At 46.3% G+C, this 13,202-nt stretch overlaps 1 pseudogene; it reads right to left on the minus strand.

The window, feature by feature from the left end:
• Positions 1–6,299: 6,299 nt before the first annotated feature.
• Positions 6,300–13,202, minus strand: part of LOC128783031 (zinc finger protein 850-like) — a 129,295-nt pseudogene continuing 122,392 nt past the window's right edge.

Genomic DNA, 13,202 nt, shown 5'->3' on the forward strand with positions numbered 1-13,202 from the left:
AGCTCCTCATTACAATTTACTGAAACAACAGCTGGAAGGACTGAAAGTCCAAAAATTTTGTTGCTGGCTTTGCCTATAATCAAAAGATCTTGTCTTTGTTGAAAAAAAATGATAATTCCAATAGAAATGCTTTCATAACAAAAATTATTTAAAAGGCGTATCAATTTTGAGGAGGCCAATTAGAACCTTGTACCTGAGGGTATTGAGCTGGGACCATTTGAGGAATGGTTGACTGAGGGATAAATGACTGAGGTACCGATACCATTTGACTGGGTAACTGACTGTAAGGAGGTATCACTATTTGTGTCAAAGCGCGGTGGTAATCCGTGCTCTTTCTTGAGTTTAATGACAAAGGTTTGCCATGGATGTCAAATTGAGAGTGACAGCACTTAGCAAGATGTTTCCCTTTCCAACATTGAGGGCAAATAGAAAGTTGTTTAGGTTGGATTGTTTTTGTAGGACAATCCTTTTTCATGTGTCCTAGTTTACCACAAGCAAAGCAACAAGCCTTTCTATCAGAGTCCAACTGTACAGTACCAATAGATTTTTCAAATATTTTTGTTTATGTTTCTAGGGCTTTTTCGAGCTTTTCCATTTGTTGTCCCAAATTTTCTCCCAAAGCTTTTCCCAAATTATCTCCCAATGTTTTTCCTAACTTTTCTTGAGATTCTGCAATCTGCTTTTCAAAAGCATTAACTTGCACATAAGCAAGATGTTGTGGAAAGGTGAGCTTACTACAAGTTGTTAGCATCTGTGTTAACAGCTGGAGGCTGATCAGGTAAAGTTAAAATAATTGTTTTACATTCATCTTATAAGTTCTTTGATACCATGGTGAGAAAAAGTTTTGTATTGTGGATTTACATCATTACTACAAAGGCAAGGAACAGCTCATTTGAATCCAAGTATTTTTTTTTTTTTCTAAATATTGATATTAAACCAATTAGGTAGTTGAACTGGAGGAGTTACCTCTCATTTAGACTGTGTTTTGCTTTTTCCTTTCATCACTTCTGTGTCTGATGCAGAAGAACAGGTAGTGCTGTCACAGCAATCAGCTGTCCCAGGAACCCTGCCAAGAAGCTCCAGGTTTTTGGGAGTAGTGTCGCCGCAGCAACAAGCTTTCTCGGGAGCCTTGGCGGGAAGGGCTGGGGAGGAGACCTCCAAGTTCTTGGCAGTCGTGTCGCCGCAGCAACAAGCCTCCCCGGGAGCCCTGCCAGGAAGGGTGGAGGAAGAGAGCTCCACATTTCCTAACAGCGCCCCCACTATTGGAGGTAGCGGCCGAGGAATGTGTTGTATCAGTTACAGAAAGAAAGCCAGTGCCTGCTAAATCACGTCTCAATTCACTAAATTGGATCTTTTTAGATTCATACAAATCGGGCTGCTCTCGAGCTGCAGATCCCGAATTTGTATTTGTGACACTTTCCAAGGGACTGTTACAGGTTCCACACTGTATCCCTACCCGCGGGGATGCAGCTGGAAAACTGTCAGCTCCAAACTGCAATCTCAGCATGCTTTCCCCCCGCCCCCCAGTGGCAAATGACACAGGCTTCAAGGCTTCTAAATGATCTTTCTGTGTCTCCACAGAAATTTTCCTGAGCTCTTCTGCCTCTACCCCATCCATCTCTCTGGGCAGAGCCACCCCGGCCCTGCTCGACCCCTGGCTGCTGCCCGCCGCCTCTGTCCGCCCCCCTGCCCTCTCCCCTGCAGGCAGAGCCAAACCCAAAAGCCCCCACCCCCCCCCCCCCCCCCAGCTACAATCGGAGGCTGGGGATCCAAAAGTGGCGAAAATCCTGGAAGAGGCTTGGGGGAGGAATTAACACGAAAAGAGTTCTCAGAACTGCAAAGCAATCTGCCCGGCTGAGCCCAATCCGAGGGCGTGACTTCCTGGGAAGGAGAAACTGCAGAAGGTGTGACTCCCACAGCCCCTCGGCCAGGCAGAGCGGATCCAGAGCAGATCCTCGGCAGACTCTGCCTGCACAACTTCAGAACAAGATCTGGCCGCATCTTGCTCAGAAGAGAAGCAGGGCACAGAAACAGCAGCCCCTGTTTTGCAAAGCTTCCCCAAACTCTCATCTCGTGGACCCGTTCGACTCCCAACCTCCCCAGAACACAACCTCTGACACCCCCACCCCCCCACCACCAAATTCTCAGAACACAATGAAAATCCTGAACGCTTTCCCAGGAATTCTGGGGGTGGATGATTTCACGGAAGAATGGGAAGACACCTGGTCACAGCTTCAGTGACACAGGGAATCCCGGAACAGAGGACACAACCGAAGATGGAGGCTGATCTAATTCCGCCTTTCCGGGGATTGGGGTGCTGTTGGAAACCCCGTCCAGGAGAAGGGAAGGAACCCCGAACAAAACTCAAGATAACCTCAGAGGAGGACAAAGACCCAGCACCACTCGGAATTAAAGTCTCAGAACCAGGTGTTCTGTTTTGGTGTTCAAGAAAGTCTCTGTTATGATCATTTGGTTTAAAACTCCATTAAAGCTCTGGAGACAGGCATTAGTTTGTACAAAGTCTCCTCCTGTCGCTGTTGAGGCAGGACAGGAATAATGAAGACTCCAAGTCAGAAGGCAAGAAGAGAACTTTATTAACAAGTAGCATTCCTCTTTTATAACCAGGATCACTAAGGTGAAATATGGTTGGTCTCAAAGTGAAAACCTTTCACACGATTGGTACACTTGGACTTCGGTCAGTGTAGCAGAACATATCTATAAACAATATGAACAGAGAGAGATAATAATTGTTTACATTCCTTTTGGACTCTTTCCCAGGCTTAGCTTGGTAGAAATTTCTCCTTTTCTCTCTGACTGAACTGAGAATATCCATATATTCCTTTTTGAGAGAGACTAGATTGTAAATTTTCCAGTTTATCTGGTCCCAGAAATCAAAGGTAAAAGCAGACTTCAAATCTATATTTTGAGTATTCGCTTTTACTCAGGTTAATAAGTCTTTTAGTTAATGGTTTGAAATATCTGAATGTCTTTTGTCCTGTAAAATTGTCTCGAGCCAGTAAAAGACGTCCCATTCTGGTTTAGATAGATGGCTTCCCATCTCGTTGCCAAGGAGCCCCTAAAGTTGCTACTTATTACTTGCAAGGATATCAGCTACAGATGACAAAGGGGATGATCTATTCCTCCTGTTAACAACCTGGGCCTCTGGCGACTGCAGTGTCCACGATCTTTTTTATTCCTCTAGTCTAACAATCCTCCTCACAGAGGAGCACCATTCATCACTGGCCAGGGGACTATGTACAAATCACCAACGGGATGGGACTGCTGAGGAACGCATCTCGAGCTGTTTATTTTCCAGCATCAGTCTTATTACATGGTTATGACAATAGGAAGATGCCAGCAGCTCACATCCTTGGCAGCAGACAAAGAACTTAATGTTACAACTTACTTTAAAAGCTTTTTGACCAATCACACAAAGCAAAAGTATATTGACAATAGTTCTATCCAACCACTATAAGCACACGTACCTTTGGTTAAAATAATGCTCGCTTATTTTGAATACAATACCTACTTGTAAGCCTTAAAATACAATGCACAGAGCTCCATTATTAAGCTTAGAACTTCCTAATATCTCTCTAGATCTACTTTTCTCTAACTTAGGGAGTTACTCTAGCCAAGTGTTAATACACTGACCATTGTTCTATTTGTCCTTACTTTCTACTTCTTGTATAATTTTTCTGCAGACAGATCTTATCTCTACTGCTTAGCTCTAATAGCAGTTCTGCTGTCTCTGAGGCCTGCCTTTTGCAACTTGCCCAAACCCCTGATTTTAAGGATTCCCACACCTAATATCTTTGTGCTAGCAAAGCTCAGCCACGTGTTTTTCCACCAAAATGCCCATGCATTAAATAGAATGTTAAACCTAAGGGACCAAGCGAAGGCAACCATAAGTATGTGCCCCAGTTTTCAAAAGTTCTCTTTACCATCCATAGGGGTTGGAGTCAATCTTAGAGGATGACCTCCGTAGCCTGCAGATATGGCAAACTGATATACCACACTATCCATCCTTTGGTCAGTTTAAATACCTTCATGTGTCTATTGATGCTTTTTCAAGTGCCATCTTCGCCTCAACACATACATGAGAAAAAACTGTAGATGCAATTAAACATTTCCTCCAAGCATTTGCAGCCACGGGTATCCCCCAGGAGAAAAAAACTGACAATGGACCAGCTTATGTCTCTCAATATATGCTTTTTTGATCAATGGGGAATTACCCACACCACCAGTATTCCTCACTTCCCCATAGCCAATCTATTGTTGAAAGAACTTGTGACTCTCTCAAGTGCCTTCTAGATAAACAGAAAGGGGGAGTAGAGATCTTGCCCACCAAAGAGAGACTAAGCAAGGCACTGTATGTCCTTAATTTTTTAAATAATTTGTTTATGGAGCCCAGTCACTCGACATTTTTCTAATACTTCACAGGCTCAGTTAAAAGAAAGGCCACTAGTATTGATAAAAGAACCTGAAACAACCCAGATCCTGGGTTCATTTCCATTAGTTACCTGGGGGAGGGGATATGCTTCTGTCACCACTGGTAAAGGACCTCGGTGGATCCCGGCAAAAAACAGCAAGTCCCACCTACAGCCACTGAATGAGGATTCACCAGAGGAACCCACCAAGTCCACCCCAAGACAAGAACCACCAGACAATGACTTTGACATCCAGACCGGACAACTCTTTTGAAAATGACCCATAAGAAGCTTTTGCTCACCTTCCTCAGCCTGTTTGCAACCAGGCCCCTTGAGAGTCCATGGGTAGTCCCACAGACAAAACAGAACATATGGGTAACCCTAGCAAAAGCCATAAAACAAGATACCACGTGCCTGTCTGCTGCTAGCCCTGACAACACCTTTTCCACCTGCCTAGTAGGATTATCTGTGGATAACCCTATCCACATATTGGCCGATAACTGAGGATGCCATCTGTAGTATGCGAGGTGACAATCCTAATGGGAAATGGAAATGCAACACTGTCGACGCCTGGGACTACTGGACCTGGAAGCTCCCGCATGCACCACTTGAACCCCAGGAGCTAGAAATTCTTGGCTCTGTAAAAATGGACTTTTGTGTAGAAATGGGAAGAGGGTGAAAGAGAATAGCAGCCTCCATATTGTTCTCTTGGGTGTCTGCAGCCAAAGCCTTAGGACAATTAGACCATCTGGGTTTCTGTTAAGTAAGCAAACCAATGCTACGTCCCTTGCTTTGAGTGACTGGCTCTCATACGTAGATACCATCAGACACACACACCTTGCAGCAATAGACTTTCTACTTTTGGCACATGTGTCGCCATATCCACCTGAAGTCTGCTTTGGTATGCCCGACCAGCGCTGACACAGCTGGCAGTGGGGGACACTCTTCTATGTTCCTCAGGAATCCAGAGAGTGGCTAGGGTGCAATTACTCTAACTGGAGGAGCGGCTGGTGACAATCGTGGAAGAAGAACAGGCTTACTCTCTACTGGGGCAAAGTCAAAAGATTTATTGAGAGCTCTGAGGAGCTCTGAACCTCAGGGGAGCCAAGAGAAGAGCCCCAAGAGGAGCTGTGTAACAGTTTATAAACAGGAGAGGAGACAGGGGAGGGGATCACCCGACGACCAATGCGGATTTTAGGGGAATGGAAGCTGGAGAGATGGATAGGTAGGATAACATATCAGGAAGGGTTAGGGGAGGGGTCCCCAGTCTTTGCCCAATCCCTTGACGCCCTTCTTGGAAACTTCCAGACTGGTGGGATGGGAAGTCAAGTGATTGACAAGGTACTTGGGTGGGAATGACTCAGCACTATGGAAAACAGGAGGGTGGATAGGGAGAAGGACTGACGTTCAAGGGAGGAGGGATTGACTTGGGTCAAACCATTATGGGAGGGGGTACAAGGCTGAACTTGTTACAGAAACAACATGAAATACGAAAACACAATACAACACACATGGGCACAGTTGTGAGGACTTTGTGGGAATGTGTTGCATGAACCTCTCCAGCCACAGCGAGTCAATCCACAAGATCATTCAAGTGCTGAGGGGAGGGGTTCAAGAAGCTTCAAGTGGAAAACAAAGACTGGTTGAATAAAGTCTTCTAATCCTGGGGACAGAAGGGTTGGATGATGTCTTTAGTCAAGACAGAACTGTTGGTTTTCTTGGTTGTTGTTGTTGTGTTGTTGGTTGTTCCATGCTTGTTTGGATGTCTTTATAGAGTTTTGCAAAGTCTTTCAGTTCCATTTTTGTTATAAAACAGAAAGGGGGATGTCACCCTGGCTCCAAGAATGACACAAGAACAGACGAGAGACCAAATTGCAAGAGGAAAAAAAGAAGCTTTAATACAAAGGATTGTCTGGCTTATATAGACTGATACGATACATTCCACTTGATTGGCTAGTTAATAAAAACATCTTTCTCACACACCCTCCTTGAGAAGAACAGAAAAACAAAGTAGAAAAACACCACCTGCAGATTCTTTATGCTAACAAGTTATCACATTCTTACAACTCCCTAAAAATTCTCACAAGCCACTGTGAGAAACGATTGCTGTTTCTCTCTCCCTAACCAGGCTGGCATCCACAGGGGGAGATGTGATATTGGCCTGGCTGTGACTCAAAGTCAGCCGGATTTTACCCCAGAAGAACTGGGCATTTCTTTTCAAGCCTTGGGAATAATTTGTTTAACTTAGGGCAAGCCTGAGAGTTTCCCCATAAACGTTTGGTGTTATTATGTTAAGTTGTCCAAGTTCTGCTCCCCTACTGACTACTTGTTTCCCCTATGTGGTTCTAGTTCCAGAATGTTCCACCCCTAAGTGTATATGTTGTTTCCATTTTGTTCCGGGTCTTTGGATGCTGCCCCCTCGTACTATGCTCAGCTTCTCCACGTTTGTTGTTTTTCACCCTTTATTAAAGTTCTTTCCAGGCAACTCCATCGAACCTGCTCCTTTCCATTTTCGCCACTCTTGACCTGAAGTCAGGGAACCAAAGAGGTTTGTTGCAGCCACCCTCACTGCAACAGTGATGAATCTTTCTTAATCACTGCAGACAATCTTTGGTAGTGATGATTGGGTGCATTGCTGAGCTTTTCCTTCTGTGATTCTTTGCTGCTTTGAACTACAGTAAATTACACTGATTCCTTCAGTTGGTGTTTGTGTCTTTGATGCTGACACTGTATCCGAGATTGAAAAGCAAGGTGCGTTCTATTTGCCATCTGTATGGCAGTTGTCTTGTGTTAAGCGGGCAGTTTTTCCTTATCTCCTCCACAATCAATCCTCCCACCAGAGAGACATCTGCTGATAACGGGCTATTAAATGTCACTACATGACTGATAAAAACTGTAACACCCCATTGTAAGATGCTCCACCCAGAGGGAGGAGCCAAGCATTCCTACCTGCATATAGTCTCAAGATTCTGGCCCACCGTGCACAGCTTTTTCTGTGCTGGATTTTCCCAGAGGAACAGCTGCCTCTTCCACTGCCTCTTCAGAGGAAGACTACACCTTTCTTGTACAAGATCACTACTCCAATAGAACCACACCTGACACTCCAGGAGGACTGCAGCCACAATTCCAATTGAACTGCTAAACTGCTACCAACACCCTGTCCAACAGGGTGTCAGGTTGTGTTCTGATCAGTGTTGTTTTGGTTCACTGCATTGTTTATTTTATCTTTTTAGGTTCTTCCCTAATAAAGAACTGTTATTCCTGCTCCCATATTTTTGCCTGAGAGCCCCCCTTAATATCAAATCCATAACAATTCAGAGGGAAGGGGTCTACATTTTTCCATTTCAGGGGAGGCTCCTGCCTTCCTTAACAGATACCTGTCTTTCCAAACCTAGACACCCTGCCCATTGGTAAAACAAAACTGGCATAGTCTGGCCAGATCACAACAAAATGTCACTTCTTAAATGTAAATTTAAGGAATCAATCCCATCCGAAATTCCCAGATGGGAAGCCCTTCCCTAGAGTTTGCTGACTCTGGAATGGGCTGAGATCAGAACTCTATGCAATCAGTGGGGCAGTCAATTAAAAGAAGCTGAACCACTGGATGTATTAAAATGCATCCAAAAATTGCATATGGAGAAAGGAAAACAATTTGTGGGTAGGTGAAGATGAGGATGAATTTTGTTAACAGCACATTGGAAACAGCACCAAGAGAAGGAATGGTTGTTGGAACACTCCTACATGGAGCGACAGCAGAAGTTTTTAATCTTGAGCTTGTATGAATTTGTTCAAGTGAAAGAATATTAATATAAGAAATAACTATATACATATATGTAATAAAATGTAACATTTTAATATATACTTATAAACATATTTTTATATATCAATGTCTATCTAAATCTATGTTTCTATCTATATATTTATCTATATCTAAAATAATAACGTGAAATAATGCTGACAATTCTGATTTACCACCTTTGGCTGCTCAAGGATTTAGCACTAAATATCCTACAGAAAAGCATTGGCCAGGACCTGAATGTCAGTGGTGTCCAAGACTGAGCACCAAGATGTTTCCTATTACCATCCGAGTAGCAGTTGCATCTGGACAGTTTTCCTTATCTCCTGTTAATAGGCCCATCAATGTCTCGCCTCATGACTCAGAGATAACACTCTCCAAGAGCCAGTTCTGTTTAACAGGTGATTAAGAACACACCTTGTGACTCAAAATAACATCAGCCCATTGTGAGATGCTCCACCCAGGGGGAGAAGCTAGGCATTCCCACCTGGATAAATCCAGGAATTTCTAGACAGAAAGCCAGCCTTTCCACAGGTTTCCAAGAAGACACAGCAACCGCATCTGCCACTCCAATAGGACTGCAGCCACTCCAATTTGGACTGCTACCAGCATGCTGGCCAAAGCGGGTGTCAGGTTGTATTCTGACTTTGCCAGTGGTCTTCCTTTTGTATCATTGTGTGTATTTTTGTCTTTTGTTTTCCCTTTTCCCAATAAATTGTATTTCTGACTTAGAGCCTCTCACTGGTTTTACTTTCAAACCAGAACAAGTGGTAAACTTTGTGAGATTATATACAACAAATAAAGGAGGAAGGGATGAAATTGGCTATTTTTATGGGGTTTGCTGATACTGTGATGTGGAATGCTTTGTCTGTTACTGTGAAAAATACAGTGATTAAGACTGCTGGGTTTTTCATTCACCAGACTATCCACAATCTGCAGGAATGGGTGAAGGGGTTGTTCAAAGAGCAGTTGATAAAAAGGAGGAGATGGGAACCTGTCCCCATGGAGAACCCATCTCACAGGTGTGCTCTACACCCTTGACAAGGGGCCCCCTGGGAAATGGAAACCCCCTGGATGTGCATGGCTGCACCCAATTTGCAAATACAGCCATGGACAGTGACGCTTTACCTTCCTGAGAAATTATTCTGGGTCTGATGGCCCCCTGACAGGACCTCCCTAGAGGCTACAGAGCTGGACCTTCATGCATTAGAATTAATTAGGATAAATCAAAAGCAAATGAGAGTTATCAATACTGACATAGGGATTCCAATTCCTCCAGGACACTTTGGTTTGGTAACTGCTCACTGGAGCTTGGCTTTGAAAAGCATTCATGTCATGGGAGAAGGAGTTGATGCAGATTATCAAGGAGGAATTAAAGTAATTCTGTTAAACAAGAGTGAATAAGGTGTGATTACTCAACTCCACGACAGGGTAGCCCTATTATTGATATTGCAGTTTTAAAAACAGTTGTGAAAAAAGGAGATGCACCTCCAATGACCACTGTTGCTGGAGATAAAGGATTTGGATCCAACAGTCCTAATAATGGAGCCAAAGTGTGGGTCCAGAGGACAAAAGGCCCTCCCGATCCAGCTGAAGGAACAGCTGTGGGGAAAGACAACACTGTTTGAATCCTGAAACCAAAATCACCAAGAAAAGGGGGCTAAAATCATCCACGCAGGCTTAAGATCCACCCATATGGGCTTAAAATCATCCAAAGTGACCTAAAATCCACACTAAAATGCTTGAAATCACTCTGAGGGATCTAAAACCCACCCTAAACCTGCCCAGCTTGGCCTACAATCACCCAAATGGGCCTAAAATTTCAGGGACAGGGACTGGGACCAGGACCAGAACTGAGACCAGCACCACTCTGGCACCAGCACCAGTACTGGGACCAAAACCGAAACTGAAACCAGCACCAGAACTGGCACTGGGACCAAGACTGACACCAGGACTGGCACTGTGAGTGCTTCAGAATCAGGACTGGCACCGGGAGTGCTTTGGGAGCAGGACCAGGAACCGGAACTGAGACCCGCGCCAGCACCAGGACTTCTCTGGGACTGGGACCAGGATGGAGACCAGCCAGAGCACTGTGGGACTGAGACTGAGACTGGCACCAGAACCAGCACCAAGACTGGCAGTGCTCTGGGACTGGGACTGAGACTGAGATTGGCACAGGGAGCACTCCAGGACCAAGACCGGCACAGATACCAGCACTAGGACCAGGACAATTCAGAGACTAAGACTGAGACTGGGACTGAAACCAGAAGTGGTACTAACACCAAGACTGGCACCGCTCTAGGACTCAGACTGAGACCAGGACCAGCACAGCTCCAGGATTGAGATCAACACCAACACCAGAATCAGCACTGGGAGCGCTCCAGGAGTGCTCTGAGACTGAGATCAGGACTGGGACTGAGATTGACACTGAGAGCTCTCCTGGATGGAGACTGAAACCAAAACCAGGAACGGGATTGGCACTGGGATCGCTCCAGGACCTTCGTGTTTGCTCTGGAGAGTTTTGGCTATGCCCCCGCACAGGACTGGAAGGGATCCCTGGGTGGGGTGGGACTGCCTCAATTCTGCATTGTTCTGGTGCAGCCATCCTGGTCCATATGATCCCAGTCTGTACAATCCCAGTCCTTGTGATCCCAGACTGTAAAATACCTGTCTATACAATCCCAACCCATACAATCCCAGTCTACAAGGTCCCAGACCACATAATCCCAATCTGTATGGTCCTGATCCATATGGTCCCAGTCTGTGCAGTCCCAGTCTGCAGGATACCAGTCCATATGATCCCAGTCTGCATTGTCCCGCATGGCACACACTCCAAGCTCTGGAATTCCAGTTCCCAGTGAAGAAAAGGTGTTCCTGCCCTTGAAGGCAAAGCTCTTAAGAAGGGACTGAAAGCCAAGGTCAGCAAGATCCTACAGTGACATTTTAATGCCAGCCTTCCTAACTTCACCCATCGTTGCTGTAGCTCCTGCATTGGGAATTAAATCAGGACAGGGTCTTTGGTAGCAGCTGCCCTGGCTCAAGAGAGACACTGAGAGAGAAACAGAGCAGGCAAAGAGGGGCAGGAGAGAAAGGAGGACACAAACATAATCAGCTGAGAAGGTGGCACACTGAAAACAGAACTGCAATGGACTGAAAATGAATGGGGCAGAAATCACTTAACTCTGAAAGTTTTAATACATCCCACTCACTCAGCCCCACACAATCCCAATTCACCACTCCAAATTGGGATCCCACTTCTCCCAATCTCCTTCCAACCCCATCTCACTCTGGCGGTTGTGGAATCGAGTGAGTTTGGCATGGGACTGAGTTTTTTTGAGGTGGGAACAAGCCATTTTGAGGGGGTATTGAGCCCTTATGGGTTAAAATTCAGTTGTTTTCAGTGGGATCGAGTTGTTTTGAGGTGACAGATTGATCCCTCTTGGCTTCTACAGTGCAAAGAGATAGAGAACACTGCCCAAAATCCTCCCAGAACCCACAAATCATCCAGAGTATGTCCCAAATCCTAAATTCCCCCTCAAACAACAGTGAAACTGTGGGACTTCACACATCATTGATCAATTTCTTTCTTTTCAGGCCTGTTTTGGCTGATGAAGTTGAGTCAGAAGAAAATTAAGGCCAAAACAAAAGGATAACCAGCTAGGTGCCTTCCCAACATGGATCACAAGGGAATGTGGGTCACCAGATCTCTTCCCAACAAGGGTCATCTAGTGGAGGATGGAGCTGGAGCAGCTCTTCCCACCGTCAGGGCACTCACAGAGCTTCCCTTACCGGTGGCTCTGTTGGTGCTGGGTCAAAGTTGAGCTCTGTGAGAAGCTCTTCCCACACTGTAGACTCTGGTAGGACCCCTCCCTGGTGTGGGTGTGCCGGTGGGTGATGAGGGTGGAGTTGGGCTTGAATCCCTTCCCGCAGTCGGGGCAGCGGAAGGGTCTCTCCTCTGTGTGAATCCGCTAGTGGTTGATGAGGGTGGAGTTGTATATGAATCCCTTCCCACAGTCTGGACAGTGAAAGGGCCTCTCCTCTGTGTGAAACCGATGGTGCAGGAGGAGATGTGAGCTGATCCGAAACCCCTTCTCACACTCTGAACACTTGCATGGCCTCTCACCAGTGTGGATGCTCTGGTGCTGGATCAGGTTGGCACGCTGGCTGAAGCCCTTCCCATGTTTCCCACACTTGTAGGGCCTTTCCCCAGTGTGAATGTTCTGGTGCTGGATCAGGGTGGAGCTCTGTCTGAAGCTCTTCCCACATTCCCCACAATTGTAGGGCCGCTCCCCAGTGTGGGTCCTCTGGTGGCGGATCAGGTGGGAGCTCCGGCTGAAGCTCATTCCACATTCTTCACACTCATGGGGTCTCTCCCCAGTGTGAATGCGCAGGTGCCTGACAAGATGGGAGTTTTGCCTTAAGTTCTTCCTGCAGTCAAGGCAGTGGAAGGGCCTCTCCTCTGTATGCGTGCGCTGGTGCACAAGGAGACTGGAGCTGAGCTGAAACCTCTTCCTGCATTTATCACACTCGTAGGGCCTCTCCCCAGTGTGGACTACCTGGTGACGGATCAGGGTGCAGCTCTGGCTGAAGCTCTTCCCACATTCCCCACACTCGTAGGGTTGGTCTCCAGTATGGATAATCTGGTGGCGGATCAGGCTGGAGTAGACTCTGAAGCTCTTCCCACATTCCCTGCACTCATAGGGCCGCTCCCCAGTGTGGGTTCTCTGGTGCTGAATCAGGCCGGAGCTCTGCTGAAGCTCTTCCCACATTCCAAGGACTTGTGGGGCTTCTCCCTATCATGAACCTGCTCACAGACCACCAGGTCCGAGCTCTGGCTCGATCTCTGGCTGCCTCCCCGGCCCAGGGTGGGTCATTCCTCCTCAGATCCCCGCGATCTGCATTTGCAGCCTCTCCTTGTGCGGCATCTCCGGGGCTTTTCCTCCCCGTTGGGTTCCTGCGCCATGGAGCTGCTCAAAACG

This window comes from Vidua chalybeata, unplaced genomic scaffold (assembly GCF_026979565.1).
Source record: "Vidua chalybeata isolate OUT-0048 unplaced genomic scaffold, bVidCha1 merged haplotype W_reject_10, whole genome shotgun sequence".
Taxonomy (NCBI): domain Eukaryota; kingdom Metazoa; phylum Chordata; class Aves; order Passeriformes; family Viduidae; genus Vidua; species Vidua chalybeata.